Consider the following 27,303-nt stretch of genomic DNA (forward strand, 5'->3'; position numbering starts at 1 on the left):
CAAGACAGAACAATTACAGTTCAAGGGGACATTGTCAGAAACAGAAGAACACTCTCTACAAACACAAAAAAAACTCTGTGAAAATCAGGAACAGAAGAACACTCTCTACAATCACAAAAAAAAACTCTGTGAAAATCAGGACTGTAACACCCAGAAGAACAGTTAAAACTAGAATACATTGTGAAATGAAAGCATCCAGTACTTTGCACTTGGAACAGTATCACAGAGCCTGATTATTGCTTTTTCATTCCCCATTGGTCAGCTGCAGAATATTGTATGCCTACCACAAGTTGTTTCCTTTGGGATCTTATTTCCTGTATTGATTTTAGGCCAGACGTTCCGACTAACTTCCAAGATGATGCTTCAGTTCCCAGATGTTTACGATTGCTTGGTAAACATGGGAAGTGGCATGTTCCTGTGGCCCTTGATACTGCTCAATTGCACTGTTCCAGTTTATCCTGGATAGCTTTCAACAACTAGCATCTGGGAAGGGTGGGGGAAGGAGGGAGGGGAGACAGTGCCTTCTCTGACATGTTTGGGGAAGTCAGACCAGAATCACAAAGACAAATGGACGTGCATTTTTGAATATGCTCACTTTGTGCACACATTTCCTCTACAAATTGATATTGTGATAAAACATAGCTCCTTCTGTAATCGGTAATTATTGTTGAGTAACGATTGCAAACCATTTCCTATAAATGGGAATGTGTGAGATCTCAATGCTCCCTTTCCTTCTCTGTACCCCAACCCCCAACCAATGCAGCAATTCCATGTGCATAAATCTGTCTATCTTACGTTAAAGCTCATATGTGAGGCATGCATTTCATTCAACTTTCATTGAATGTTGCTGATGTGAATGTGTATTGTACTTTGGAGATACTGTGATTGGTTATTTCAATTTGAAGGTTGTCACAGTCTTGCCCCTCTCAGATTCACCCAGTCTGGTAACTTCTTTGTATGAACCATTAACCAGTGAGCTTGTGGAAAGGTAACATAGAAACATAACAAGAAAGCCAATTCTTATTTGTTGGGGACCAGTTCTTTTCTTCCATTTATCAGGGATTCTCTTAATAACTTTTTGGAGTCACATGTTACACATGTGGGGGGCTAATTTTCAATTTATGAACTTCGCATATCCATTCAACTTACAGTTTTTATGGCAGGAATAAAGTTGATTCGCAGCTTGTTTTATTACCCTTTCACTCACACTGCTGCCTGCTTGTGGTAAGCTTATTAAAAAGATTTTAAGCTTGAGTACTGTTCCAATGTTACATCTTGGGTCAGGGTTGTACTTTCAGTTTTGGGCCCACAGATCAGATAATTTCTTCACATTGTGATACTAGGATCCAAACACTGGCTCATTTATCCACTGTTTTGTTCCCTCCTGGTTTCAGAGGAAGACTCTGATCAGTGCCATCTCATAGAATTCCTACTGGATGGAAGTAGGGCATTCGGCGCTTTGGATCTAAGCTGATACTCTGAAGAACATCCCACCCAGACCCACTCTATCTCTGTAACCCTGCGTTTCCCATGGCTAATCCACCTAACCTGCACATCCTGGATGCAGCGGGCAATTTAGCATGGCCAGTCCACCTAACCTGCACATCTTTGGACTGTAGGAGGAAACTAGAGCACCTGGAAGAAACCCACGCAGACACAGGGAGAATGGACAAATTCTACACAGGTAGTCACCTGAGGCTGGAATCAGGCCCAGTGCTCCTGGTACAGCGAAGCATGACTGCTAACCACTGAGCTACATTGTCACCCAGTTGCAGGTCAAGCTGGTGGAAGAAGTGGGCAGATTGTAAAGCCAATGTTTAGAAAGTCCACCTCCATTAACTTGATGTGGAGGCGTTGGTTTTGGACTGGGGTGAGTAAGGTCAAAAGTCACATGACACCACGTTATAGTCCAACAGGTTTATTTGAAATCACAAGCTTCCAGAGTGCTACCCCTTCATCAGGTGAAGTGAAGCAGGCACCCAGGTACAGACTTTATTTTGTGCCGTGTGGCTTTTGAACTCGCCCATTAACTTGGACTTTAGGCCATTGCAATTCATAGCTGTTAGGCCCTCCATCTCTTCGTTGCACAAAATTGATGCTTGAGCAATTTGCTCAACTTCTTCTGTGATGCAATTGTCGGATAGCCCCGTTATTAATGCGTAGCATGACTGCAAGGGTAGATTAATAGCCTGGCAGAGGTTCCTTTACAAGTTACAAAAGTTCTGGTACTGTTTGATTAATAACCTCACAACTTGGAAATAACTTCACCTTTGTTTGAAATGGTTTATCATGTCTGTGTGTCCATTCAGTTCAGAGTAAAAGTCATTTTTTCATAAAGAATGTTGTATGAACAATATTTTTATCTTTGAATTTCTGAATATTTCAACAACTTGCCAGTGCTATTATATGGCCCATTGTTTCTTTACTAAGAAGGTATTAGAAGAAGACATCAAAGGCAGATGTTAGAATACGAAATCAATGTGGAAATCAAGCTAAAAGTGGAAATTACTGGAAAAGCTCAACAGTGCCGGCGTCATCTGTGGAGAGAAGTCAGAGTTAAGGTTTCACGTCGAGTGACAAATTTAGGAGGCATTGTTGATAACGAAGAATGGTATCAAAAATTATAGAGAGATTTTCATCAGATGGGGAAGTGGGCTGAGGATTTGCAAATGCAATTCAATACAGATAAGCATAAGGTGTTGCATTTTGGAAAGTCAAACCAAGGCAGGGCTTATACAGTAAAAGGTAAGGCCCTGAGGAGTGTTGTGGAACAGAGGAACCTCGGAGTACAAGTACATAGTTCGCTGAGAGCTGCGTCACAAGTAGACAGGGTGGTGAAGAATGCATTTAGCATTCTTTTAATCTTTATTCATTCACATGATGAGGGTGTCACTGGCTAGGGAGCATTTATTGCTCGTCCCTAATTGCCCAGAGAGCAGTTCAGAGTCAACCACATAGCTGTAGGCCAGACCAGGTAAAGACAGCAGTTTCTTTCCCTAAATGATAAGAGTGAGCCAGATGGGTTTTTCCTGACAACCGACAATGGATTTACAGTCATCATTAGATTCTTAATTCCAGACATTTATTGAATTTAACTTCCACCATCTGCCACAGTGAGATTTGAACCCCGGTCCCCAGAACATTATCTGGGTCTCTGGATTAACAGTCCGGCAACAATACCACGAGACCATTGCCTCCCCATAAATGCTGACCTTCATTGGTTGAGGCATTGAGTATAGGAGTTGGGCATTATTTACAGTTGTATAAATCATTGGTGAGGCCGTACTTGGAGTATTGTGTACAGTTTTGGTTCCTGTTATAGGAAAGACATAGTTAAACTGGAAAGTGTTTAAAGAAGATTTATGAGGATGTTGCCAGCACTAATAGGCTTGAGTTAAGGAGACGGTTTGGCCAGGATAGGACTTTATTCCTTGGAAGGTAAGAGAATGAGGGGTGACCTTATTGAGGTGCATAAACTCATGAGGGGCACAGACAGGATGAATGCATATAGTCTATTTCCCAGGGATGGGGTATTGAAAACTAGAGGGCATAGGTTTAGAATGAGAGGGGATAGATGTAAGAAGGACCTGAGGGGCAACTTCTTCATGCAGAGAGCGGTGCATATATGGATTGGGCTGCCAAAGAAAGCTGTTGAGACAGGTATGATAACAACATTTAAAAAACATTTGGATAGGTACATGGATGGAAAGCATTGGGGCAACTGGAACTGGCTGAGTGGGCACCATGGTCAACATGGACCAATTGGGCCAAAGGGCCCGTTTCCATGCTGTATTACTCTATGACTCTGAGACCGCTCCTCAGTAAGTTCTCAGGGTCACGCGGCCCGAAATGTTAACTCTGATTTCTCTCCACAAGGTGCTGCCAGATCTGCTGAGCTTTTCCAACAATTTCTGTTTCCGTCTCTGATTTACAGTATTTGCAGTTATTTTGGTTTTTATTTCAAAATCAAGCCATTGTGTTGAAAATGTTCTTAAATGATCATCAACCATTAAATTTTGACATTTCCAGTTGGCAAGAGCATTCAATTGTTTCCTTACACTGCTGCAGACTTCCCTCAAAGTCGAATGCTGGAAAGTGGGATGAGTATGGATTTAAATTTTTGCCAGTGCAGACTTGATGAGCCAAGGGATCTCTTCTGCACTGCATGATTGTATGAATGTCCATTCAAGCTTGTGGAGAGAAATCGTCCACAAAATTTATTAAAATTGACACTTAGCCAATTTCTGATAAGATTCAACCTGTCATTTCAACATCAACCCTGTCCAGAACCTTAGGATCTAACATGTTTCGATACAAACACCTCACACACTTCCAAATTCCAACGGAATGAAGCCCAACCTATCTAAACTTTCCTCATAGGGTAATCCTCAGAATTGTTTGGGTGGGCTTTCTCTGCCTTGATTCTGCAATATAAATGCAATATAAATATAAATATATAAAGGTAAGGTGGTCAAAATGGAGCATAATACCTGAGATGTGACCTCACCAACATTCTGTACAACTGTCGCAAAATTTGAATCAGAACTTCTAGATTTTGCTCCCATTGCAATAAGTGGAACATTGCACCTGCCCTCCTATAATCACTTGTTATACCTATGTGCAAATGCTTTGTCATCAATGTATTTTGGTATGCGGGCATGGGATATGGGTGTTGTTAGCTGGGCCAGCATTTACTGCTCATCATGAATTGCCCTTTGACCTGAGTGAATTACTAGCACTGTTTCAGAAGGCAGCTAACCACATTGCTGTGGGTCTGGAGTCACATACAGGCCAGACCGGGTGAGGATGACAACATTTCCCCACTGAAGGACATTGGTGAACCAGATGGGTTTTTCCAACAACTGACATGTTCACCATTACACTGGCCTTTAACTCCAGATTTTTTAAGATTTAAATTTCACTATCTGCCATGGCCGAATCTGAATCCATGGCCTCAGAATATTAGCTTGGGGTTCTGGATCACTAGCTTACGGACCACAGATACAACTCTGCTACTGCAATGTACCAGGATGCTGAAATTCCATTTGCTTCTCAGAGTTCTGTGCTCTCTCTCAATTTGAATTATCTGATATTTTTTCTCGCTCCTGAAAAAGCCACAACATTGGATTTTATCACATTATACTCCATCTATTAACATTTTGCCAACCTAACTATATTCCCCTTATATCCACTCCAGTATTTATTTCCTTACATACCTTTTTGTCATTATATCCACTCCACTAATTATTTCCCTACCTACATTTGTGTCATTTGCAAATTTAGCAAACATACTTTTGGTTCCTTCATCAAAATTATTTGATATGGCTTGCAAATAGTTGAGACCTGGCACTAAACCTGTCACGCCATTTGTTCTGCCTTTCGTGGAACAGTTGCTGAAGGTTGGCATGCAGGTGCAGAGGGCAGTGAGGAAGGCTAATGGCATGCTGCCCTTCATAGCGAGAGGATTTGAGTATCAGAGTGAGGATGTCTTGCTGCAGTTATACAGGGCCTTGTTGAGGCCACACCTTGAGTATTGTGTGCAGTTTTGGTCTCCTCGTCAGAGGAAGGACATTCTTGTTATTGAGGGAATCCAACGAAGGTTCCCCAGACTGATTCCCGGGATGGCAGGGCTGACGGATGAGGAAAGACTGGATTGATTGGACCTGCTGGAATTTAGAAGAATGAGGGGTGTATCTCAAAGAAACATATATAATCCTGATGGGACTGCCCAGGCAAGATGCGGGAAAAATGTTCCCGATGTTGGGGAAGTCCAGAGCTAGGGGTCACAGTCTAAGAATAAGGGGTAGGCCATTCAGGACTGAGATGCGGAAGAATTTCTTCACTCACAGAGTTGTGAACCTGTGTGATTCTTTCTCACAGGAAGCTGTTGGGGCCCATTTATTAGATATATTCAACAGGGAGCTGGATGTGACCCTTGCAGCTAAAGGGATCAAGGGGAATGGGGAGAAAGCAGAAATGGGATCCTAAGATTGCATGATCAGCCACGATCATATAGAATGGTAGTGAGTGCTTGAAGGGCCGAAAGGTCTACTCCTGTTCCTATTTTCTATATTTTCCATGTTACAGGTTGCCAACTGAAAAATGAGTTAGGCGTTTATGCCCACCCTCAGTTTCCTGTTAGTCAGCCAATCCTCTTCCCATACCAATGCATTACCCTCCAGACCATGCACCCTTATTCTGTGTAATAGGCTTTAATTTGGCACTTTGTTGAATGTCGTTTGGCAATTTAAATCTATCACATACACAAGTTCAACTTTTTCCATGCTCTTTGTTACTCCTTCAAAGAACTTTGATGAATGAATCACCTGTGATTTCCCCAGCATTAAAACCATCTTGACTCTGTTTGATTGTATTGAGATTTTCTGAGTGTTCTGCTGCACCTCCTAAATAATGAATTTCCGAGTTGACCGGCTAGAAGTCAAGGTTAGTGTTAGATGTGTCTAAAATTTTCTCTAAGCTTCACACATAGTGACCCTTCTCTGAAATTCTGAGTTCATGAAAGGCAGCATATAAAAACAAGTTCAGGAAGCAACAGCTAGAGGGCAGTTTTGGTCTCCTTGTCTGAGGAAGGACATTCTTGTTATTGAGGGAACCCAGCGAAGGGATTTAGGAGGTGAATTCCAGAGCAAGAAATATTGGCCAGTCAGCGATACCTATTTCCAATGAGAGAACTAAAAAAAAGTTACTTCTTAATTTTTTTTATTTCTTTTAATTGTAACAAAACGTATAACACTGAAAGATAAATACAAATTACTAGCTAAACTGCTTGTAATTTCCTTTACAGCAGTTCTCCAGTTAATAAAAAGAGACTGGCAAAATCTGTGCGGACAGTCAACTTTGTTACAAAGGTTAAGATATTTATAAAATTGTTTTCATTGGTCAAAATGGCTTGACTTAATCATGGAACATTTCACTTTCGCACACTTTGGTAGCTTCCGTGTCCTATCTGGGCAAAGTCAGAACAGCAACTTTCCCACACTACACTCTCCTTTTAAATAAGCATTTTGTCCAACTGCACTTCAACCAGCCACTGTGTAATCTTGCTTATATATTCTCTGGAGAAGTGTTTCCTGAATGAAAAAAAAATTTGTTTCGCCAGCTGTGACGCATTCATGACCGTTCACCTCATGTGGTCAGAATTGAGAAGTCATTTGAGGAGTTCACATTCAATTAATTGGAGTCCTCTCCATTTTGTTTCTTGATTTCTCAATGTTGTTTGGTAACAGCCCACTCGAAACTCCAGTGTGGTTTCTCTTGCTTCTTACTTCTCCTCTCTAGCTGAGCTAACTTTGGCTTGCAAAGGCTATTGTTTACTTAGTTGGCAAGTGATTACACCATCAGCTAATGATGGACGTATAACATCCTTACTGGGAACTGTCTGGCTGGATTCACTTTTACTTTCGGTCCTCTTCAGGGTTTCAACTATAGGTAAACAATGCGTGGCAAAGCTTTGACATAGATATCATGGCCATTGAACTGATTGAGGACTCTACTTCATGGACCCTAACTCTAGGCATTGTCATACTCATGATTGTTCTTTTTGAGCTACTGTGACTCCCATTTGGCAAAGGCTCAATTTTAAAATATCTAATCCTTGCTTCCTCCAATGTATGTCCTCCAGCCGACTACGGCTGTCTGTTCTCCAAACTGATCTGTGCACACTATCCTGGCTCCTGACTGTAACTTCAACAGCCTGGGCATCAAGCTCTGGAATTCACCTCCTAAATAACCCTGTCTTTCTGATTCTTCTCAAAAACTATCTCTTTACTCAAGCTTTTTGTTGCTTGACCCAGTAAAGTGCAATGCCCAGAGAGGACATGATGTCTAGATTATCTCTCTTATTGAACGTCACAATGGAAGGCTACATCATACAGTATGGAAAACTCTTCAGTCCAACTCATCTGCACCCACCAAACGTCCCTATCTGACCTAGCCCCATTTGCCAGCATGTGGCCCATATCCCTCTAAATCCTTCCTATTTATATACCCATCCAGATGCCTTTTAAACGATGTAATTATACCAGCCTCAAACACTTCCTCTGGCAGCTCATTCCATACACACACCACCCTCTGCATGCAAAGTTATCCCTCAGGCCCCTTTTAAGTCTTTCCCCTCTCACATTAAACTTATGCCCTCTAGTTTTGGACTCCCCCACCTGGGGGAAAAGATCTTTGCTATTCACTCTATCCATGCCCCTCATGACCTATAAAACTCTACAATTTCACCCCTCAGCCTCCAAAGCTGCTGGGAGAATATCCCAGCCTATTCGGCCTTTCCCCATAACTCAAACATCCCAGTTCTGGCAACATCCTTGTGAATCTTTTCTGTACTGTCTCAAGTTTAACAACATCCTTCCTATAGAAGGATGACCAGAATTGTATGCAGTATTCTAAAAGTTGCCTTACTAATGTCTTGTATAGCCACAATATGGGATCCCTACTCCTATTCCCAATGGAGGCTAGCATGCCAAATGCCTTCACCACAACCCTAACACTTCCATGGAACTATGCGTCTGTAGCCCCGTACCCTTTGTTTGACAACGTCCCCCAGTGCCTCACCATTAACTCTATTTGTCCAGCCCTATAGTGGAGAGCAAAGGTGGAATATCTCAGCCCTGCTGTATTTTACAAGAATTAGGCTCTGGCCAGGAAGGCCCATGGTTTACTTTCCCAACTCACTGTCAATTGATTCCCGTTACTTGGTCAATGAATGATCATTTATAGGCTTTGCCCCTCAGCCATTGAGATTAACCTAGCCATGTGCAGGTGGGGGTGGTGTGCACAGCAGCTGAAACCATGCTTCCAGCTTCTCACCTTTTGGGGAGGCCTCCTTCCATCAAAGGCACACAGTGCCTGGTGGAGGATTGGGGCATCAGGAAGCGGGTGCTTGCTGAGAGACAACCCCCTCCTTTGTGACAGACCTGAACCCTCCTACCTGTGAAACACACCCTGTGAACCTCCCCACCGACTTGCCTTGGTCACAATGCTTTCTTGAAACACTGGTGGATGCTGTTCTGAGCACAAGGGACTGAATGGTGTCAGGCTTGAGCAATATGGGCTACTAAGTCAGAAAATAAATTTCCTCTCATCTCTTCTAAACCTGCCCCTTAACATAAATCTTTGCCCTTTGTTCATTAATCCCTCCACCAAGGGGAAAGCTTTCTTCCTGTCTACCTTGTCTATCACAAGTCAATCTATTTGCTGTATAATAACGTCAAAGGGTCCAGACCCGAAACGTCAGTCTTCCTGCTCCTCTGATGCTGCTTGGCCTGCTGTGTTCATCCAGCGCTACACCTTGTTATCTCAGATTCTCCAGCATCTGCAGTTCCTACTATCTCAATATGTCAAAGGTTTTTTTTAAAGGCACTCATGCTATGTACATGTGTGTGTGTGTGTGTGTGTGTCTGTACATGTGTGTGTGCATGCGCGTGTGTACCTGTGTGTGTGTGTCTGTGTGTGTGTGTGTGTGTGTGTGCGCGCGTGTCTGTGTGTCTGTGTGTGTGTGTATGTGTGTGTGTGTGTGTGTGTCTGTGTGTGTGTGTTGTCTCCGCGTGTGCGTGTATTCATCTGTGTGTGTGTGTGTGTGTGTGTGTGTGTGTGTGTGTGTGTGTGTGTGTGTGTGTGTGTGTGTGTTGTTGGCTGCGCCAGAATTCATTGTCCATCCCCAGTTGCCCTTGAAAAGGTCATGGTAGGTTGACTTTTTGAACTACTGCAGTGCACCTGCTTTGGAGGATTGACCAACAATGCTTTAAGGAGGGAAATTCCGTGATTTTGAACCAGAGACTGAGAAGGAACAGTGGTATATTTCCAAGTCAGGATGGTGACTAACTTACAGGGGAACCTGCAGTTGGTGGTGTTCTCATTTATTTGCTGTCTTTGTCCTTTTTGATGGAAGTGGGCCATAGGTTTGGAAGGTGCTATCTGAGGATCTCGGGTGAATTTCTGCAACGCATCTTGTCGATGGTACACACGGCTGTGACTGAATGTCAGCAGTGGATGTTTGTGAATGCAATGCCAATCAAGTGGGCTGCTTTGTCTTGGATGGTGTCAAGCTTCTCAAATGCTTTTGGGGCTGCACCCATCCAGGCAAATGAGGTGTATTCTATGACACTCCCCACATGTGCCTTGAAGATGATGATTGGAATTTGAGAGTCAGGAGATGAGTTACTCACCACAGTATTCCCAGCTTCTGATCTGCTATGGTTGCCATATTGTTTATGTGGTGAGTCCAGTTGAGTTTCTGGTCAATGGCAACCCCTGGAAGATTGATAGTGGGGGATTCAGTGTTGGCAACACCATTGAATATCAAGGGCTTTTGGTTAGATTGTGTCTTATTGGTGATGGCCATAGCTTGGCATTTGTGTGACATGAATATTATTTTCCACTTTCCAGCTCAATCCACGTTGTTGTGCAGATCTTGTTGCATGTGAACATAGGCTGAGGAGTCATGAATGGACCTGAACTTTGTACAATCATCAGCAAACATCCCGTTTCTGACCTTATGATGGAGAGAAGATTGTTGATGAAGCAGCTGGAAATGAGTTCTGAGGAAGGATTGCTCAGCCCGAAACATTCCTCTGATTTCTCTCCACAGATGCTGGAAGACTTGCTGAGCTTTTCCAGCAATTTCTGTTTTTGTTGCAACTCAGCGATGTCCCAGACCTGAGATGACTGATCTCCAACAACTACAGTCATTTTCTTGTACCAGCTGTGGTTCCAATCAGTGGACAGTTTGGACCCAGTACCCATTAATTCCAGTTTTTCTAAGGATCCTTGATGCCGCGCTCGGTCAAATGCAGCCTTGGTATCAAGGGCTGTCACTCTCTCCTCCCCTCAGGAATTCAGCTCTTTTGTCCATGTTTGAACCAAGGCTGTAATGAGGTCAGGAGCTGAGTGGCCCCTGGCAGAACTCAAACTAGGCATCACTGGGCAGTTTATTGCTGAGCAGTGGCTGCTTGATAGCGCTGTCGATGATACTTTTCATCACTTTACTGACGATCCAGAGTAGGTGCAGCAGGCAAAACAGTAGCATTTTTTTAAAAAAATGTGAAATTCTTGCAAGTGCACTGTGACCCATACCTTTCACTGTGTGTCCTCCACTGTCTCCCACCACAGACCCTGAGGCTGCAGGGCCTGGGTCTTTGTGGCAACTGCCAATCTGTCAATGGAGGCAGCCAGATGGTTGCGTGACTCACTGCACTTCTGCAGCTTCTGGGCAATGAGGGCCGTTGTGTGTCACACTCCAGCCTGCAGGTTGTAGAACATAGAACATAGAACATAGAACATAGAACAGTACAGCACAGAACAGGCCCTTCAGCCCACTATGTTGTGCCGACCATTGATCCTCATGTATGCACCCTCAAATTTCTGTAACTGTATGCATGTCCAGCAGTCTCTTAAATGACCCCAATGACCTTGCTTCCACAACTGCTGCTGGCAACGCATTCCATGCTCTCACAACTCTCTGTGTAAAGAACCCGCCGCTGACATCCCCTCTATACTTTCCTCCAACCAGCTTAAAACTATGACCCCTCGTGCTAGCCATTTCTGCCCTGGGAAATAGTCTCTGGCTATCAACTCTATCTATGTCTCTCATTATCTTGTATACCTCAGTTAGGTCCCCTCCCCTCCTCCTTTTCTCCAATGAAAAGAGACCGAGCTCAGTCAACCTCTCTTCATAAGATAAGCCCTCCAGTCCAGGCAGCATCCTGGTAAACCTCCTCTGAACCCTCTCCAAAGCATCCACATCTTTCCTATAGTAGGACGGCCAGAACTGGACGCAGTATTCCAAGTGCGGTCTAACCAAAGTTTTATAGAGCTGCAACAAGATCTCACGACTCTTAAACTCAATCCCCCTGTTAATGAACGCCAAAACACCATATGCTTTCCCTAACAACACTGTCCACTTGGGTGGCCATTTTAAGGGATCTATGTATCTGCACACCAAGATCCCTCTGTTCCTCCACACTGCCAGAATCCTATCCTTAATCCTGTACTCAACTTTCAAATTCGACCTTCCAAAATGCATCACCTCGCATTTATCCAGGTTGAACTCCATCTGCCACCTCTCAGCCCATCTCTGCATCCTGTCAATGTCCCGCTGCAGCCTACAACAGCCCTCTAATACTGTCAACGACCCCTCCGACCTTTGTGTCGTCTGCAAACTTGCTGACCCATCCTTCAATCCCCTCATCCAAGTCATTAATAAAAATCACAAACAGTAGAGGCCCAAGGACAGAGCCCTGTGGAACCCCACTCACCACTGACTTCCAGGCAGAATATTTTCCTTCTACTACCACTCGCTGTCTTCTGTTGGCCAGCCAATTCTGTATCCAAGCAGCTAAGTTCCCCTGTATCCCATTCCTCCTGGCCTTCTGAATGAGCCTACCATGGGGAACCTTATCAAATGCCTTACTGAAGTCCATATACACCACATCCGCAGCTCGACCCTCATCAACTTTTCTAGTCACATCCTCAAAAAACTCGATAAGATTTGTGAGGCATGACCTACCCCTCACGAAGCCGTGTCGACTGTATTTGAACAAGCCATGCTCTTCCAGATGGTCATAAATCCTATCCCTCAGAATCCTTTCTAACACCTTGCAGACAACAGACGTGAGACTTACTGGTCTGTAATTGCCAGGGATTTCCCTATTTCCTTTCTTGAAGAGAGGAATTACATTTGCCTCTCTCCAGTCCTCAGGTACGACTCCAGTGGAGGGCGAGGATGCAAAGATCTTCGCAAGTGGCGAAGCAATTGCATTTCTCGCTTCCCAAAGCAGCCGAGGACAAATCTGGTCCGGGCCTGGCGACTTGTCAATCTTAATGTTTGACAAAATTTTCAGCACATCAGCTTCCTCTGTCTCTATCCATTCCAGCATGCACACCTGCTCTTCAAAGGTTTCATTCACTACAAAGTTTGTTTCTTTCATAAAGACAGAAGCAAAAAACTCATTTAGGGCTTCCCCTACCCCCTCAGATTCCACACACAAGTTCCCTATGCTATCCCTGATTGGCCCTACTCTTTCTTTGACCATTCTCTTATTCCTCACATAAGTGTAAAATGCCTTTGTGTTTTCCCGGATTCCTTCTGCCAAGCCTTTCTCGTGCCCCCTCCTGGCTCTCCTCAGACCATTTTTGAGCTCCTTCCTTGCCTGCGTGTAATCCTCTCGAGCTGAACTTGACCCTAGCTTCCTCCACCTTATGTAAGCTACCTTCTTCCTTTTCACAAGAAGCTCCACCGCTCTCGTCATCCAGGTTGTGTTCCTCTCCTTACATTTTGGATGAATTTCCTATTGATGACATCGCAGGGTCCTCTCCTGCTTGGGAATGAGCATGGGCCTGGCCTCCAGCAGTCTCCTAGAGTGCCAATGCCCTGGGGCATTTCTCCCACGGCAAGCTGTGCAGCTAACCCAATTGATCCTACACTTTCTGAGCCTACTTCCTCGCACATCCTCAACTCACTTGGAGTGCAATGAGCAGATGTGGGCTTTGCACCTTAGGAAGGATATACTGGCCTTGGAGGGAGCACAACGTAGGTTTACAAGAATGATACCTGGACTTCAAGGGTTACAAGAAAATATCAAGGGCTTGAACTCATTGCAGAAATCTCTCCAGCTGACACCTCCCCCCAAAAAAACCCATAAGCTTCAGCCTTTGTGAGCTGCCATTCTCTGATCAGAAGCAGCACGTGGAAGGAAAGCCTTTCATTTCTTGGCACCTTACTTCCAGGGATGGTCCCATTGATCACCTCACCATGACTTGGCGTGTAATTTGACGGATTGTGTTATAAAGAGGCAATGGTTTCTGTCAGCATGAGGCTTGTTGCTTGGGGGTTCTACCCTCGACATTGTAGAAATGACCGTGTAATATGTACCTGTACTGGCCTGCCTTTACCTAGGAATGACTGCTGTGTGGTGTGTTTCTGCGAAAATAGTATTTATGCTATTCTACATAACCTTGTTTGCTGCAAGCAGATCTGCCACTGGGACAGACTGTTCCATCCTAATGCACATTACTGCTGGTCTTCCTCTCATATCATGCTGTACATCAGAACCTTATTATCCTATCCATTCGCATTACCTTCAGACAGCTCTCCACCCAGCACGTCCTGTCCGAGATTCGATCAGATGCTATCCAACATTCCAGCCGAGGAATAATGCTTTCGGAAGGTTTATCACGGGTCACCCTTGCGTTTGTCTTCTATCTTGCCTGCCTCTATTTAAAGTCGGAAGTCACATGACACCAGGCTATAGTCCAATGGGTTTATTTGAAATCACAAGCTTTCATAGCACTGCCCTGACTTCACCTGACAAAGGGGAAGTGCTTTGAAAGCTTGTGATTTCAAATAAACCTGTTGACTGTAACCTGGTGTTGTGTGGCTTCTGACTTTTTCCGTCCCAGTCCTACACCGGTAACTCCACATCATGGCTATTTTTTTTTGAAACAGTCTCCTGCTTGAATTATTCTCTGTCTCAACCTCTCCCCTCACCTGAGGCCTGGCGACCGCCAGGTCAAACCAGCAGCAGCCCTATCTTCTGGCAAGGCTCCGGTGACCAATCTTAACTTACATCCTTCAAACACTGGCACACCCAAGGACGATCTGTTTGCAGATCCCATCTAAGTTTTTACCTTTTGGTGTGAAATTAGGGGAAAGAAAAGCAGCACTTATCACGTTTTCAGCTTCTGAGGTTACATCTTGCATTGCACACATGTGCGGTCAGGAAAACAGTGCTCTGCCCTGGGGTGACAAGCTCAGAAGGGAAGCAGCTGCCACACGTGGGACTTAAATCACAGCATCGAGAGAAGTGCATTAAATGTCAGTGAATTGAATGGGTTAGACTTACATTCTAAAAACTGCAGTCCAATTCTCGGATTTAATCAGCCTTTCAATTTCTGCTCGCTACTGTGAGCACCTTTTCGTTTGCTTCATTTTATTTTCAGTTTAACTCCATCTTTACTGCCCCTCACAAACGATCATTGCTTTGTCTTTCCCAAGCCTGTTCACTTCTGTTGTTTGTGCCTGTCAAATTTTTAAGTGTGGAGCTGTGCTGATGTTAGCTGGCTTTCGCAATATTGGAAATTGACTGCCAATTGCAGACAGCAAGCAAATAGCAGATAATAACCAGTGAATTTGCTTCCAAGCATTTATTACTTTTTTAGCTAGGGCAAATATCTGGAGCTAAGTGATCGTCTCCTATTTTGCTGAGTTTGAGGTGATTCAAGGGGACACGTGTGGTGAAGTGGTATATATGGTACAGCCATAGAAATAGCGTGGCTCTGGGAATAGGTCAGGGTTTGGGAATTCTGCTGTGGTTATCTCACTTCCTGACTCCTCCAAGTCTGACCACCACCTCAAGGCACAAGTCACAGAATCGTCAGAATGCAGAAGGCCGTCATTCTGCCCACTGTATCTATGCCAGCTCTCCACATACACATCTCATCGAGTGCCGTTCTCCTAAATTTTCCCTAACCCTGCACGTTATTCTCTTTTCAAATAACCACCTCATTCTCTTTTGAATGCTTCAATTAACTTGCCTCTACTCCACTCCGGAATAGCATTCCAGACCCTAACCATTTCTGTTTCTTTTACCAGTTACCTTAAATGTTTTAGCCTTTTGTTCTCCGTTCATCCACAAATGGAAACATTTTCTTTCTATCACCTCTGTTTGTGTGAACACTTGTGATATTACCTGTTTCAAGTTAATCTCCTCTCAGCCTTTTCTTCTCCAAGAAGAATGGTCCCACCTTCTCTGATTTCTGCTCGTAACTCAAGTCCATCATCTCTGGAGGCATTTTTGTAAAGCTCATCTGCACATTCTCCAATACGTCTATCTCCTTCCAACATTGTGGAGCACAGAAATCAACAGAGTGCTCCAACTGAAGCCAACTGGTGCCTTATACAAGTTCAGCACAGATTTCTTGCCCTTGTATTCGAATGCAATCCTTTGAAGAGGAAGAAATTGGCAGGGCAAGACCCAAATTGATTGGGAAACAGTCACAAGTATGTCCATGATGCAGGTAACTTCACTTTCCCACCATAACTGTGAGAAAGCATTTTACCTCAGGATCAATAACTTTGGTTCATTTAATCCAGGGGAGCATTCCAGAGATACAGAAGTTATAACTAGACCATAAGATACAGCAGCAGAATTTGGTCATTCCGCCCATGGAGTCTGCTCTACCAGTTGATCATGGCTGATGTTTCTCAACACCATTTTCCTGCCTTCGTCCTGTAACTTTCAGGGGGGGTAATGGCCTAGTGGTATTACCGCGGATCGAAGATAGACATAGGAGAAGATAGGTGGCGAGGAAACAGACAGGTCAAAGAGGCGGGGATAGAGCCAGTAAAGGTGAGTGTAGGTGGGGAGGTAGGGAGGGGATTGCAAACAATCTACTTGATTACCCCAATTAAGGTAAAAAAAAACTTTTGCTCCCTTTACTAATAAAGAACTTATCTGAATATGCCTCAAAAACATTCAACAGCTTGATCTCCACAGCCCTCTCTGGTACTGTGGTTCACAGATTCACAACCCTCTGGTTGAAGAAATTCCTCCTCAGCTCATTTCTAAAGCATCATTTATTCACCCTGAGGCTGTGCCCTCAGGTCCTGGTCTTTCCTGCTCGTGGAAACATCTTCTGCATGTCCAATCTATTAAGGTCTCTCAGTATCCTGTAAGGTTCGATAAGATTCTACCTGACAATAACACAGGACAAGTCAAATCCCAGAATCAGGAATGTCATGGATTGTTCTACACTTGAATGAGTGCAGTTCTAACAACTCTCAAGAAGCTTAACACCATCCGGTGCAAACAATCTACTTGATTACCCCAATTAATACCTTAAATATTCATTCTTCCGCAGTTGCAGCAGTGTGTACCATCTACAAGATGCACTGTGACAACTCACCAATACTCCTCCAACATTATCCTCCAAAACTGCACCTTCCTCCATTTCGAAGGATAAGGGCAACAGACTCATGGGAATACCAGCAGCCATATGGATGATAATGGAATAGTGTAGGTTAGATGGGCTTCAGATTGGTTTCACAGGTTGGCACAACATCGAGGGCTGATGTACTGCGCTGTAATGTTCCATGTTCTAAGTTCCCCTCCAAGCGACACTCTAGTCAGACTTAAAATTAGTGACTTCACTTGACAAAGGAACAACGCTTTGAAAGCTTGTGATTTTAAATAAACCTGGTGGACTATAATCTGGCATAACAAAGTGTAGAGCTGGATGAACACAGCAGGCCAAGCATCATCAGAGGAGCAGGAAAACTGACATTTCGGGCCTACCCTTCTTCAGAAATGGGGGAGGAGAAGAGGGTTATGAAATAAATAGGGAGGGAGAGGGAGGCGGATCGAAGATAGACATAGGAGAAGATAGGTGGCGAGGAAACGGACAGTTCAAAGAGGCGGGGATAGAGCCAGTAAAGGTGAGTGTAGGTGGGGAGGTAGGGAGGGGATACGTCAGTCTATGGAGGAAGGACAGGTAAAGGGGGCAGGATGAGGTTAGTAGGTAGGAGATGAGGGTGGGGCTTGAGGTGGGAGGAGGGGATAGGTAGGAGGAAGGACAGGTTAGGGAGGTGGGGACGAGCTGGACTGGTTTTGGGATGCAGTAGGGGCAGGGGAGATTTTGAAGCTTGTGAAGTCCACATTGATACCATTGGGCTGCAGGGTTCCCAGATAGAGTTGCTGTTGCTGCAACCTTTGGGTAGCATCATGTGGCACTGCAGGAGGCCCAGGATGGACATGTCGTCTGAGGAATGGGAGGTCAATTGACTATAATCTGGTGTCATGTGACTTCTGACTTTGCCCACCCCAGCCCAACACTGGCATCGCCACATCAGGACTTAAAACTAGATCAATGTTGCTGCTTCAAATTCATGGAACTCCTTCCTTAACAGCACAGTGGATACCTTGACACTCTGTCAGTGCAATAATTCAAGGAAGCAACTTCTCAAGGCTAAATAACAAGAAGTAATAAATGCTCAAATAGCAAGACACATCCAGCCTGTGAACAATTATTTTAAAAACGAACTCATCTCTCTGGCTTTGCAAAGGTTTTAGCTATTAAATTCTCTCTAACCAATACAAGGCTGGCGAGAGCGATGAGCTGCTGGGAATTTAGAGAATGCAGTTACCAGGATTTGACACACAATCTGTTGACACAGAGGTGGGTGTTTCTGAAATGTAAGGAGTTACAGGTGTGGTGTGACTTCGATCAGCTGTTCCTCTGAGGTTTAAAGTCATTCTGATCTTATTGTGGCCTTGCAGCTTCTTGCAATAACTTCATGTTAAATATGGCTCACACAAGCCTTTTGTTATTTTCCTCAATGATTGTCAGTTTCTCAGCTTTGAAGAATGGCCTCCCAGAAGGGGCAGCCAGAATTGATCATTTTCCTGTTCATTTAAGAAGTTTCTGTGTACAAAATGGGCAATCAATTCAAGGGAAATTCATTGGATAAGGAGGCAATTACCTTTAGACCATAAAACATAGGGCCAGAAATTCAGCCATTCGGCCCATTGAGTCTGCTCCGCTATTCAATCATGGCTGATAAGTTCCTCAACCCCATTCTCCTGCTCTTTTCCCATAACCCTTGATCCCTTTGATAATCAAGTACCTATCTACTTCAGACTTAAATGTACTCAATGACCTGGCCTCCTCAGCCTTCTGTCGCAGTGACTTCCATAGAATTGCCACTCTCTGGATGAAGAATACGGATATTTTACAGACACATGTTCTGAAATAACAGTACAGAGGCCGTTATCCCATCACCAATTCACCCTCAATTTACATGTGCACAGTGCATGCGCTCTGACTAGCCAGCTCAAAGCCAGACCCTAGACTGTGGAAGCCTTCCGACTCTCCTGTTTATATCTGTCAGCCACGGCTTCCTGAGTGGCCCAGGTTAACAACCTCAAACAAGGATCACATAGTCAATGAGACCCACCTCTTCATGGCTTCCAATCATGAACAGTTCATAAACAAAACCAAGATTGTCAGTATGGCAACAGCTACTTCAGATTTTCAGATGTAAGGCTAGAACTACATAACCACATCAATATTACACTCACTAGAAAGAAAGGCTTGCATTAGATACAGTATGTTTCACAACTACTGGTTGTTTCAAAGTGGTTTATATCCCCTTGAAATATTTTTTGAAGTACAGAGTATTTAGTATAGCAGGAAAGCAAAATTGTCAGGGGAGTGATGGCCTTATGGTATTATGCTGGACTATTAATCCAGAAACTCAGCTATTGCTCTGGGTTTAAAATTGTGTATCTTGAATTTAGTTCTGGAATGATATCTCATGATGATCGTTGTCAGGGGGGACCCCCATCTGGTTCATCAATATCCTTGATGGCAACTGCCATCCTTACCTGGTCTGGCCTACAGGTGACTCCAGACTCACAGCCATATGGTTGACACTAAATTGCCCTCTGGGCAAATGGGGAAGGGCAAGATATGCTGGCCTAGCTAGTGATGCCCTTATCCTGTAAACGAATAAAAGCAAACTGACAGTCAATTTGCACACAAGTAACCTCACACAAATAGCAATGTGACAATGACCAGATAGTCTATATTTGTGATGTTGATTGAGGGATAAGTATTAGCCAGGGCAATTGCTCCTCTTCAAGGTAGTATCATGGAGTACAACCTTAGAGAACGCTGAGCACCTCAGTAGGTCTGGGAGTATCTAAGAGAGAGGAGACAAAAATAACATTTCAAAGAAGATATGACTCTGTTTTATCACAGATGACAAGGTGTAGAGCTGGATGAACACACCTAGACCCTTCTTCCTTTTCTAAAGGAGGGTCTAGGCCTGAAGCATCAGCCTTCCTGCTCCTCTGATGCTACTTGGCCTGCTGTGTTCATCCAGCTCTACACCTTGTTATTCTCCAGCATCTGCAGTTCCTCCTATCTCTGAAACTGTTTTATCATAGTTCACTTGAAACATTAATTGTGTTTCCCTCTCCACAGATGCTGCCAGACCTGCTGAGTTTCACCATCATTCTATGAGCTTGTTTCAGCATTGATAGTATTTTTCTGTTACTCTAGCATAATGGAGTATTTTACGTCTATTTGAACAGTCAAATTCATCGGTTTAATATCTCACCTGAAAGACAACATCTCCAATGTGTACTCCCTCAGTACTATGCTGGAATTTCAGCTTTGGTTGTTCTTCATGTTTGAGTTATGGAGTGTACCTTGAACCCAGAACACAGTATGTCAGAGGTCAGCCAAGCTGTGACTGACATTAAGGCAATGGAAACTGTAAGGTATATCTCTGCTGAGGAATCAATTAAATACAATTCGAATTATGGATACATATTTTGTAGCCCTATTTCATTTTTATTTATTCTCAGTGTGTACGTCCCAGTGGCAAAGTCAGTATTTATCACCCATCTCTAATTGCCCTTGAGAAGGACAGTGTGAGCAGAACTGATGTCCCTGGAGTATGGCACACTCACAGTGCTGTTCAGATTGCAGCTTGTCGAGAGTGGAGGAATGGTGATGTGGTCATGATGAAGTGAGACGTGGAGGAGGGGAAATTAGAGGTAGTGGTGCTCCTATAATCCTGGTCCTTTGTCTTTTTAGGTAGTAGTGGTTCTGGTTTGCAAGGTGCTATCAAAGTAGCCCTGTAGAGCACCCCGTTGGTAATACACACTTAGATACCCACAACCTTTAGCCTCACAATTTCCAATTCGAATTGAAGGGAAAAATGTATATGTAAGGAAATTAAATTGACAATATTGGCAAGATATTTTTGGCTGATCAGCTTCAGAGAGGAGTTTATGCCATTATCATAGAATCACTACAGTATGGAAACAGGCCCACACCGATCTGCAGAACATCCCACCCATATCCATCCGTCTAATATATACATCCCTGACCGCTATGGATAATTTAGCATGGCCAATCCAGCTAGCCTGCACATCTTTGGGTGCTGGAAGTCAGGTTGGTCAGTGAAGTCACCATTGGAAAGGAAACAGGATCAAAACTAGTCAGAAAACTTGCTACGATAAAAATATAAAAATCAGAACTATAGGGACAAGCATCAAAATACCGTTGTCTTAAAATGTTAACTTTCTTTTTCTATCATCACAGATTTTCCAGCATAGTTTTGTCATTTCTAGGCCAAGTAAATAGTATGGCTTGTTTCAATGAATTGGTGTTGCTTGTGTTAACATTCAGAGCAGTCAAATTTGGAGTCAAGGTGTAGAAGTGAACACTACCCTGGACTAGAAAGAACTAGTCCACTGCATTTGAATCAAAGTCAGATACAAGTTGTTTCTAAATCCAATACAGAATTCACAAGAATCATCTTTACTCAGATAATGGTCTGAATGTTGAATTCATTGCTCGAACAATTGTTGAGGCAAATGCATTTAAGGAGAAGCTGAGTTAAACAATTAACTGAGAAAGGAAGAGAAGGTTATGTGAGGGGTTTCATGAAGAGTGCTGGAAGGAAGTTTCATGGGGCAGAAATCTAGGCGTAGGCCTTTTGGGCCAAATGGTCTGTTTCTGTTTTGCAAATATGTTGCATTTTGTCATAGGTCTACAGGTATTATCTCATATTATTTATGTAATAATATTTCTGAACATTGTATGGAATGTCATGTGTTAGAACCTGTGATCGGTAACGCCAACAGGTAGACAGTATTACCTGTGAAAATGTGGTGATGGATAGCCCCAGGAGTACCAGCGATCATTGATGGTTGATTTAAGATAACTAGGTCATTAAATATGTAAATGAAATAAAACAAAAAGCTGCAGATAAATCGTTATGATATTTACCACAGCAGTTGAGATGAATTGTAAGTTTTATAAAATCTATTCCTAAGTTGATCATTGTCACTTCCATAAAAGTGATAACCACCTTAATCATGAAATGTCTGCAATCACTAGTTTTTATGATTCGTTTGAGGAAACAAACATTCAGAGATTTGTGGTCACATTAGCTGTTTGATTTTGTGTAATCTTATTTGAATGCATGGAAACTCAGTGCTCAAAGCAAGTGGTTTGCAATTTATGGCTTCAATTTTGCTCTCTGATAATGTCTGAACAATTCACATGAGACGAGATTCAAATGGTCCATATGTTTCATCGAATTTTTTTCTTTGCTACTGCCATTGATCATTCGCTGCTAAATGATCAATTTTAAATTCAATTCTTCCATTAAACCCATGACTTGCACATGTTTCCTGACTCTGGGGTCATGCTTTGAGCTTGCGTGCGAGCAATTTAATTATTAAACAACACCCTTTAAATTACAATTCCAGACAAAATTGTCTGTGTTCAAGTTTTGTGAATCTCTACCTCTGAAGTCTTTTTCTTTTCTCTGCATGAAAAAGTATTTCAGGCATAAACCAGTGGCAATTTTTACACAAAGAGTTCATAAATGCTTGCTCAAAATCTTGGGATTCCCTCTTGAAAGGCATACAGTAGGAGGCCTGCAGTGGTTCACGAAGGCAGCTCACCACCATCTTCTCAAGGGCAAATAGGGATGGGCAAGGAATGCTGGCCAGCTAGTGATAATGGGAACTGCAGATGCTGGAGAATCCAAGATAATAAAGTGTGGAGCTGGATGAAGACAGCAGACCCAGCAGCATCTCAGGAGCACAAAAGCTGACGATTCGGGCCTCGACCCTTCATCAGAGAGGGGGATGGGGTGAGGGTTCTGGAATAAATAGGGAGAGAGGAGGAGGCGGACCGAAGATGGAGAGAAAAGAAGATAGGTGGAGAGGAGAGTATAGGTGGGGAGGTAGGGAGGGGATAGGTCAGTCCAGGGAAGACGGACAGGTCAAGGAGGTGGGATGAGGTTAGTAGGTAGGAAATGGAGGTGCGGCTTGAGGCGGGAGGAAGGGATGGGTGAGAGGAAGAACAGGTTAGGGAGGCAGAGACAGGTTGGGCTGGTTGTGTGATGCAGTGGGGGGAGGGGACGAACTGGCCCACCTACCTCCACACTTATACTCTCCTCTCCACGTATCTTCTTTTCTCTCCATCTTCGGTTCGCTTCCCCCTCTCTCCCTATTTATCCCAGAACCCTCTCCCCATCCCCCTCTCTGATGAAGGGTCTAGGCCCAAAACGTCAGCTTTGGTGCCCCTGAGATGCTGCTTGGCCTGCTGTGTTCATCCAGCTCCACACTTTATTATCCTGGCCAGCCAGTGATGCCCATGTGCCGTAAGTGAATAAACAAAACTGTTGGCTTGGGGAAAGATGCTGTCATTAGACTGCCCCTCACTACATGAATTTGGTGGACCTTGCAAGGACACTGCTACTGGTAATTTTCCAATGCTTCCTGGTGCCTGCTGCGTATTGTCTAAGCCTCCAAAGTGCCCAGGAGCCTAAGGATCTCTGCTGCCTCAAAGACCATGATCTTCAGCTCATGTTTGATAACTTGGCCTTCGAATATTCTTGTGACTCATTCTAGTTGCAATGAACAAATAATACAGCCAGTAGCTGGAATGTCTCTTTCTCTCAGAAACTTGCCCTGTTTCTTTGGGCTCTGTGGATCAGACCGGAACTGAAATGACGTGTTAATGACACATGTTATAATGCACGCGCAAGTCGATTGGCCAGTTTTGGAGATTAAGAGGTGCGTTGCACATCAGGTCAATTTAAACCACTCCAGTTTCAGACTCACATGGGTGGGCATCTGTGAATGGAAAGCCACTGCATCAATGAACCCACTTGGAAACATTGATTGCCTTTGTCATGCGGAGGAACCAAAATGAGACACAATGAAAATACATGATGTAGTAGACAGTGAAGAAGGTTATGTCAGAGTACAATGTGTTCAGAGATAATGGGAACTGCAGATGCTGGAGCATCTGAGATAACAAGGTGTAGAGCTGGATGAACACAGCAGGCCGAGCAGTTTCAGAGGAGCAGGAGAGCTGACATTTTTGGGTCTGGACAGTTCTTCAGAAATATACATCTATTCATTGCTGCTTGGCCTGCTGCATTCGTCCAGCTTTACGCCGTGCTACCTGAGATCTTCTGCAGGAGATTGCTGCTCCTCTGGAAATCCAAACCAAATTATTTAAGGACTGTACATTTTTATTGCTGCGATCAAACTTCTGAAACTGCCGCAGTCTTGTATGCAGGAGAAATTTGGTGTCAAGAATCAAGCCTTGGTTGGAAATATGTCGCATTTCAGAGGTGGTGGAGGGGAGAGCGGGATGGTGAGACAGTGGAGGGGAGAGCGGGAGGGTGAGGTGGTGGAGGGGAGAGCAGGACAGTGAGGTAGTGGAGGGGAGAGCAGGACAGTGAGGCAGTGGAGGGGAGAGCAGGATGGTGAGGCGGTGGAGGGGAGAGCAGGACGGTGAGGCAGTGGAGGGGAGAGCAGGACGGTGAGGCAGTGGAGGGGAGAGCAGGATGGTGAGGCAGTGGAGGGGAGAGCAGGATGGTGAGGCGGTGGAGGGGAGAGCGGGACGGTGAGGCAGTGGAGGGGAGAGGGGGAGGGTGAGGCAGTGGAGGGGAGAGGGGGAGGGTGAGGCAGTGGAGGGGAGAGCGGGACGGTGAGGCAGTGGAGGGGAGAGAGGGACGGTGAGGCAGTGGAGGGGAGAACGGGATGGTGAGGCAGTGGAGGGGAGAGGGGGAGGGTGAGGCAGTGGAGGGGAGAGCGGGACGGTGAGGCAGTGGAGGGGAGAGAGGGACGGTGAGGCAGTGGAGGGGAGAGCAGGATGGTGAGGCAGTGGAGGGGAGAGCGGGATGGTGAGGTGGTGGAGGGGAGAGCGGGACAGTGAGGCAGTGGAGGGGAGAGCGGGACGGTGAGGCAGTGGAGGGGAGAGCAGGATGATGAGGTGGTGGAGGGGAGAGCGGGACGGTGAGACAGTGGAGGGGAGAGGGGGAGGGTGAGGCAGTGGAGGGGAGAGCGGGATGGTGAGGCAGTGGAGGGGAGAGCAGGTCGGTGAGGCGGAGGAGGGGAGAGCGGACGGTGAGGCAGTGGAGGGGAGAGCAGGACGGTGAGGCGGTGGATGGGAGGGGGGAGGGTGAGGCAGTGGAGGGGAGAGCGGGACGATGAGGCAGTGGAGGGGAGAGCGGGACAATGAGGCAGTGGAGAGGAGAGCAAGACGGTGAGGCGGTGGAGGGGAGAGCAGGATGGTGAGGCGGTGGAGGGGAGAGCGGGACGTTGAGGCAGTGGAGGGGAGAGCAGGATGGTGAGGCAGTGGAGGGGAGAGCAGGACGGTGAAGCGGTGGAGGGGAGAGCAGGATGGTGAGGCGGTGGAGGGGAGAGCGGGACGGTGAGGCAGTGGAGGGGAGAGCGGGACAGTGAGGCAGTGGAGGGGAGAGGGGGAGGGTGAGGCAGTGGAGGGGAGAGTGGGATGGTGAGGCAGTGGAGGGGAGAGCGGATGGTGAGGCAGTGGAGGGGAGAGCGGGATGGTGAGGCAGTGGAGGGGAGAGCGGACGGTGAGGCGGTGGAGGGGAGAGCAGGATGGTGAGGCGGTGGAGGGGAGAGCGGGACGGTGAGGCGGTGGAGGGGAGAGTGGGATGGTGAGGCAGTGGAGGGGAGAGGGGGACGGTGAGGCGGTGGAGCGGAGAGTGGGACGGTGAGGCAGTGGAGGGGAGAGGGGGATGGTGAGGTGGTGTAGGGGAGAGGTGACGGTGAGGTGGTGGAGGGGATAGCGGGGTGGTGATTCGGTAGAGGGGAAAGTGGTTTTTGAGACGGTGGACGGGAAGCTGGATGGTGATTCGGTGGAATGGAAAGTGGGACAGTGTGGTGATGGAGAGGAGAGGGGGTTGGTGAGGTGGTGGAGGGGAGAGCCGGGTGGTGATTCGGTGAAGGGGAAAGTGGGACGGTGATTCGGTGAAGGGGAAAGTGGGATGGTGATTCGGTGGAGGGGAAAGTGGGACGGTGATTCGGTGGAGGGGAGAGTGGGACGGTGATTCGGTGGAGGGGAGAGCGGGACGGTGTGGTGGTGGAGGGGAGAGTGGGACGGTGTGGTGGTGGAGGGGAGAGTGGGACAGTGATTCGGTGGATGGGAGAGTGGGACGGTGTGGTGGTGGAGAGGTGAGGGGGAACGGTGAGGCGGCGGAGGGGATAGCGGGTTGGTCAGGCAGCCCTGTAGTGGGACGTTGGTGGAGGCATGGCGTGGTCTGGGAAGCCTGGAGCAGTAAAACAGCAGTGGAAAGGAAATTTGGACTCTCCTAAGTTGTCATTTTTTTCTAATCTTATTCCAAGTTAATGTTAATGGTGCTATGTAGACACAGTGAGGGTACACACTTTTCACTGTATTTTTACATTGAATACAGACGACAATGAATGATTCACTGATTGTGTCCGTTTCAGAACAATCTGTCGCACCTATCTTTGTGTGATTTGCAAATCTATCAGCCATAACCCAGTCCCTTCTTCCCAGTCATTAATAATGAGGATAGATAGTTAGACTGTGCTGCATGTCAGATAGAGAGACAAAATCTTCCAGTCTCTTGATCATCAGAGGCCAAATGTATGACTGAAGGAGTGTGTCAGGATGCTCTGGATGTTCTAATAAGCTGATCGAATGTGGAAATTGTTCTGGGAGTATTTGTTTTCCAGTGACTAATTCCTTTGCTTCCAGTGATCCTGCCTGAGTGAGCTAAGATTGAAGGCTTGGGAGAATTCCTTGAGACATACGTTGTTATTTATCCAGGAAATGTTTCACTGATTGAAATTAAGTCTAACATCTTGGTAACTGTTACAAATGGCCCCCTAACCATCCTTCCTGACTCCTTGACTATGAAACCTCAACAAACCCTGATCCAACTATGCCCCCTCACAACTCCAATACCTTCCCGACAGCCCATACCCTCCTTACTCGTCACGTGACAGGGCCTGAGTTGACCTGATAGTCACCACCTTGATGTGACAGCCCTGACGTTTCAACCCCCACAATCTAATTACCCCGCAAACAGAACCAACTTTGCATCCAATCGTGCAACCACCCTCCTGATCAGCCCCTGGCCTGGCCAGCTACCCCTCAAGTTGGTTACTTCTCTCTAACAACCCAGTTACCAATTTAAAACCCGGACACAACTGCCAGGTTTGACCCGACCAAACCACTTCTTCTGACCAAACGGCTTAGCCACAGGCCCGATTCCTGACCTGATATGCACACCCACTATCATTTCACCCGGACTGGATCCAATTACCTCCCTGAGCGCACATCCATAATACTCTCACAACCAACTGGCTACTCTACTGATCTGACATCAGTACCCAGACAATGTGACTCCCAACGTCTCCCAACCTATTCTGATTCGATTACCTTCTGACCCATCCACCTACT

This window comes from Stegostoma tigrinum, chromosome 14 (genome assembly GCF_030684315.1).
Source record: "Stegostoma tigrinum isolate sSteTig4 chromosome 14, sSteTig4.hap1, whole genome shotgun sequence".
Classification (NCBI taxonomy): domain Eukaryota; kingdom Metazoa; phylum Chordata; class Chondrichthyes; order Orectolobiformes; family Stegostomatidae; genus Stegostoma; species Stegostoma tigrinum.